Source organism: Oryzias latipes, chromosome 14 (assembly GCF_053564925.1).
Source record: "Oryzias latipes strain Hd-rR chromosome 14, Olatipes_Hd-rR_3.1".
Taxonomy (NCBI): domain Eukaryota; kingdom Metazoa; phylum Chordata; class Actinopteri; order Beloniformes; family Adrianichthyidae; genus Oryzias; species Oryzias latipes.
The window spans coordinates 3,541,969-3,548,097 of record NC_136250.1 but is presented as its reverse complement, the minus strand read 5'-3'; positions in this window follow the sequence as shown (position 1 = coordinate 3,548,097).

Genomic DNA, 6,129 nt, shown 5'->3' with positions numbered 1-6,129 from the left:
GGGAAGACTAATAAAATTCAAACAACAAAAAGTCTAATATGACTCCATAGAACTGTTTGTTAGCACCCCACTGTTTTTAGTTGCACATCTGACCGTCCTTTTCTTAATTTAAGTTCCTAGGGTGTTTTTAAAGGCAGCTTTTAGATACATTTAGGGTAGATGGATCTAAAAAGCCACTAAAAGCTTGTTAAATTTACACAATTTTGACACTTAGTGTCATAGTAAGTTCAAAATAAAAAAGCTGATGGTCAAATGCACACTAGACAGCACTTGGTGGTCAGAATGAGCTTTTTGTTAAGAAAGTTTAAGGAATTTCATGGTACCAGTGTTTGTAACTCTTCATGCTGCAAATTTACTTTAAAGACTACTCCAATGAAAATTGTGTTTTTGGTGTTTGTAAGATGTTCTCGTTGCATATGTCTGATGATGGAGGACATTTATAGAGAAAATAAAGATAGAAATTATATTTCTGAGTATTTATTTTATTAAAATTGTGGTGAATAAGATGCAAAACAAAAAATGCTCTTTGACAACGATCATATTTGTGATGTGCAGTACAGACCACCTTCTCCTTCAAATGAATGTGCAGGTGTGTCCAAACTTTTGGTCTGTACAGTATTAAATATGCTAGATCCATGTACGTCTTTGCATTCCTCTTCTTGAGCTGGGATGTGGCCCAAATCTGTTTACCTGGATAGTTCCAATTTTGATAGTTGTTGCATTTTTATAGTTAGATTGGGGGTGTGAGGGACTGTAAGCCAACTTGAAAGCGCGCAAATAGAAAGCTATCAGCCAATGTGGGGGTAGAGATGTCCAGCTCGACACCTCCGCCTTGACACGACAATGTTTTTTTTAAGTAGCAGTGTCGCTCAGCAAATCACAACTGGTGGAAACGAGGCCTCGTTTCATCACATCCCTTGTCGATCACATTGACAGTCTGTCAATGGTCAAGCTGTTTGACGCACGATTTGAACAGAATTGGTGCGGCACTTCACTCAGGCCTTATTACGGACCAAACATTATCTCCAGTGTGGGTTCATTGTTGCGATGGAAATCCTGGCTCTTCTTAGAGATTCCGCTGTTTTAGATCGGCTCACTAAGAAGAGCCTCTTTTGGCTCTCAAATGGCTCTTTAGGTGTTTTTGTTGCTTTTAGTAATTTATTCGCAACAACATAAGATCATGCACAAAATGAATGACTAATGTAAAGCATTTTTTTCATACAAGTAAATGGATAATGTACATGTTGTTATTTATTCCTTCCAGATAAAATCTACATAATAAAGGATAAAAACAAAATCAGCTGTTTACGATTAAACTTTTAATTACCGTATTCACATTTCTTTCTTTCTCCTTTTAAATTTATTTTTGAAGTGAATCAACACAAAACACTGGAACCACCATCCAGAATAAAAATTGAAATGTGCTAGTAAAAAAAAAAAAAAAGGCTTTCATTTAGTCTAAAGGTTATCATTTGGAAATACCAAATGTTTCAGCTTTGAGGAGTGTCTGGACAGGTTGGTTGTGGAGCTGGTTATATATGGAATTATTTTCTGCAGACTCTACACCCTTTTTTTAAATCTTCGGAAGCAGACAATTATAAGAATTGTATTCTTCAATTCTGCTCCCTTCTAATCATAAAAAATTTTCAATATGTAAGACAAACATCAAAACATATTGGACATCAATAATTTTCATGAAAGGAACAAATAAATGAATGAAATTAATCTTTTATTATCAAAATAAGTCAATTGGTTCCATGTTTTGCTTATTTTCCGAGTACTGTCACTCATTTTCTTTGCTTCAAGTTTTTGTGTTGCTGTAGTTCCTTGTTGTTTCCCCATCATCGCGCTCTCTTCCTCTCTCCCTTATACTTGGTTCACGTGCTGCTACACATGTAACGACCCCCAGCCCCCTTTAACATCCCCCACCTCTGTTTCATTCACGACCAACAAAGCACCAGTGAAGATGATGATGATCATAAATACCAACTGTATAGCAATAATCCATTCATCGAAAGGATCCCACACTTAACCTTTCTTTCTGATGTAAACAAAAATGAGCTGATTTCAATTGTAAATAAATTCAATAGTCTAAACTCAAAAGATTGTGAGGATACAGTTATGACACTGGTGAAAACGGTAATTAATAGTATCTTTGAGCCTGGGAGATTCCCAATCCAAATGAAAATTGCAAAAATCATTCCTATCTATAAGAGATGACACAAACACCAATTTACAAACCATAGACCTGTTTTCTCAACAATTTTGGAAAAAATGTTCAATGATAAATTAGATACTTTTATTGATATACATAACATTAGAAGAAAGAAAACCAATATGGTTTTAGACAAAATAGATCAACCTCATTGGCTATCATTGATGCTGTGGAGGAAATCACAAATACTCTGGACAAAAAGAAATATGCAGTTGAAATTTTAATTTACTTAAAAAAAGCATTTGACTCTCAACCATGACATCCTATTTGACAAACTGGAAGGGTATGGGATAAGGGGACTAGCACTAACCTGGATCAAAAGCTATTTAACGCAAAGAAAACAATTTTTTCAAGATTGATGATTTTACATCAGAAGAGATAAGTTGTGGTGTCCCACAAAGATTAATTCTGGGCCCACTGCTATTCAATATTTACATAAATGATATATTCAATGTATCAAACCTTTCAAACTTATATTATTTGCTGATGACATAAAAATGTTATATTCTACAGACAATCATAGGCAACTTATCCATGTGGTGAACACAGAGTTAAACAAAATAAAATCATAGATGGATTACAGCAAATTATCTTTGAACCTAGATAAAATCGAAGTGATGTTTTTGGTAACTACAATGCCAATACTGAGCTCTCAATTAAAATAAAGAATGTCTCTTTTGAAAGTGTCACAGAAATCAAATTCTTTGGGGTTGTAATAGATAGCAATCTAAGTTGGAAGCCACACATCAGACACATTCAAACTCAAGTCTCAAAAAGTATTTCAATCATAAATAAATCTAAACATATGTTAGTATACGACAGTAGATATTTGTTGTACTGCTCCTTAAAACTGCCATATTTCACCTACTGTATAGAAATTTAGGGGAATAATTATGAGAACTCACTACATCCTCTAGACTTACTTCAAAAACGAGCCATCAGAATTGTACATGAAGACGGCTATCTTGATCATAAAAACAATTTATTTTATCGATCCAGACTTTTAAAATTGTATGACCTTATTGATTTTTACACTGCATAACTTCTATACAGAGCTAGTGGGAAATTGTTACACTCAATATCCAAAAACAGTTCTTGAATGAAGGAGGCTACAAACTGAGGGGATGTAGGAACTTCAAGATAAATTTAATAAGAACCACAAAGAAAAATGTCTGTGTGTCGGACAAAACTTTGGAACGGGTTAAGTAATTAGCTCAAACAATGTTTGAATATCCAAATATTCAAGAAAATGTACTGCATAAAGAAACCCATATTTCCCGATATGAAGATAAGAGGAGTTAAGGATCATTAGGTGTTTGAATAATTCCAAATACATGTCAATACAGCCATTGAGAATTGTGTAATGTGCATAAATGATTACTGAAATGTTTTAATTACAATCAATAAGCTATTGATTTTCTTTACTTGATCTGCAATGTGTAGCAATAATTACTGGTTTAATGTGATTATGTGTTCTAATGATAATCAATGATTATTACATATCGGTGCCGTTACTGTTTACTGAAATCATGAATGAATGTTTTCTGAAGATAATCAATCATTACTAGACACTGGATTTTGTATCTTGAAAATAATCTATCGGATCAGAACCGGATGAAAAAAAAACTGTAAAACTATCAAATGAATGAACTCAGTAGGGGTGGGATTATATAAACTCGCTTCTTCTAACTCTTTTTCAAGCAATAAATCAAACTCTACTTATACTTTAGTTAATGATCTCTATATTTAATTAAGCAAATGTGATTTAACTGTGTCTTTGTTATTGTTCTATTTTCATTTTTTTATCCAAGGATTTCATCATTTCTGTAATGAGTTTGATACATCTGTGTAAATTTGTTATTGTTTTGACTACAATGCTTGAAATCAATCTATCAATCAATCAGTCAGTCAGTCAGTCAGTCAGTCAGTCAGTCAGTCAGTCAGTCAGTCAGTCAGTCAGTCAGTCAGTCAGTCAGTCAGTCAGTCAATCAATCAATCAATCCAAAGCCAATATTTACGGAGCCCGTGTCCTGACATTAAGATATAAAAATATATCTTGTTCCCACAGATTAATATCTTGTTCCCACAGATTATTATCTCGTTCCCTCAAAATACTATTCCGTTCCCTCGAAATGATTAAGTTGTGCGAACGCAATAATTATGTCTTTCGAACGCAATAATTAATCCGTTCGAACGCAATAATTATTCACGTCATAAGTCATTCACGCGGATATGCTCTCTGTACGCCGGCAAAAGCCGCTTTCAGCGGTAACTTCCGTGTCTCTGTGACCCATATTCGTTCAAAAAAGGAACATGAAAAACAAAAATGATCACTTTATTACTATCTAAATGAATAACAAACAAAACAAAAAGAAAAATATCAAAAGATTTATGATAACTAGGCTGCTTTGTCATACGATAGCTCCTGCTGCTACTACTAGCGCCGCCGCAGAGCTCTTTGATGTATGCCGGCATTTGGGCAACTGGCTGGTCGGTTGACAGACAGACAGCTGATATTGTAGTTTAGGGTCGAATAGGAATAATAATGTTCAGGACTTGTCCTTTATTAACTTTAGCAGTCAGTTGCTTTACATTCGAAGGCTATTAGGCTACATGGTAACTGACTAGCCGATCATATCCTGTTATTAATTTACGTCATAGATTTACAGCAGATACCTTCACATTTCTGTCTGTGTGTGTCTCATCACATTGCATTGAAGACACGGAGGATGTTTAGAGAACAGATTTATTTATTTTAAAAAGCACAAAAGCATCCATCGTATTCACGTTCATTCACATGATGATCTGGTATGCCCTCCGCTCATCTTGCTGCAAAATCCGCTTCCTGCCGCTACCTCCGTGTCTCTGTGAGCATTCAATAGGGGTAAAAATAAAAGTAAGAATGGTCGATCTGTTATTGTCTCGATGAAAATCTGAAAAATATCATATTAAGCTGGCTGCTCCGCCTAATGCACTTACCTTTAGCTCGTAGCATAACAACAATAGCAGTACGTCACGTTTCCCAGCATGCTTTGCAGCCAATCATTGGCCAATCCCCGTGTCCCTGGGACCAAGGTTTAACAACAAGACCAATGATTGGCCAATGATTTGCCGGTATCTATGACGTAAATTAATAGGATAAATGATCGGCTAGTCAGTTAGCATGTATCCTTATATCCTTCGAATGTAAAGCAACTGACTGCTAAAGTTAATAAAGGACAAGTCCTGAACATTATTATTCCTATTCAACCCTAAACTACAATATCAGCTGTCTGTCTGTCAACCGACCAGTCAGTTGCCCAAATGCCGGCATACATCAAAGAGCTTTGCGGCGGAGCTAGTAGTAGGAGCAGGAGCTATCGTAGACAAAGCAGCCTGGTTATCATAAATCTTTTGATATTTTTCTTATATTCATTGAGACAGTAATAAAGTGATCATTTTTGTTTTTCATGTTCCTTTTTTGAACGAATATGGGTCACAGAGACACGGAAGTTACCGCTGAAAGCGGCTTTTGCTGGCGTACAGAGAGCATATCTGCGTGAATGACTTATGACGTGAATAATTATTGCGTTCGAACGGATTAATTATTGCGTTAGAACGACATAATTACTGCGTTCGCACGAGTTAATCATTTCGAGGGAACGGAATAGTATTTTGAGGGAACGCAATAGTATCTTGTGGGAACGGAATAGTATCTTGTGGGAACGGAATAGTATTTCGTGCGAACGAGATAATAATCTGTGGGAACAAGATATTAATCTGTGGGAACAAGATATATTTTTATATCTTAATGTCAGGACACGGGCTCCGTAAATATTACTATGCAACATAAAGAAAAAAAAGGACAATTACACACCTCTGATCAAACATTTCATAAAAAAGACAAACATCGCTGAGCTTTAAAATCTTCAAGT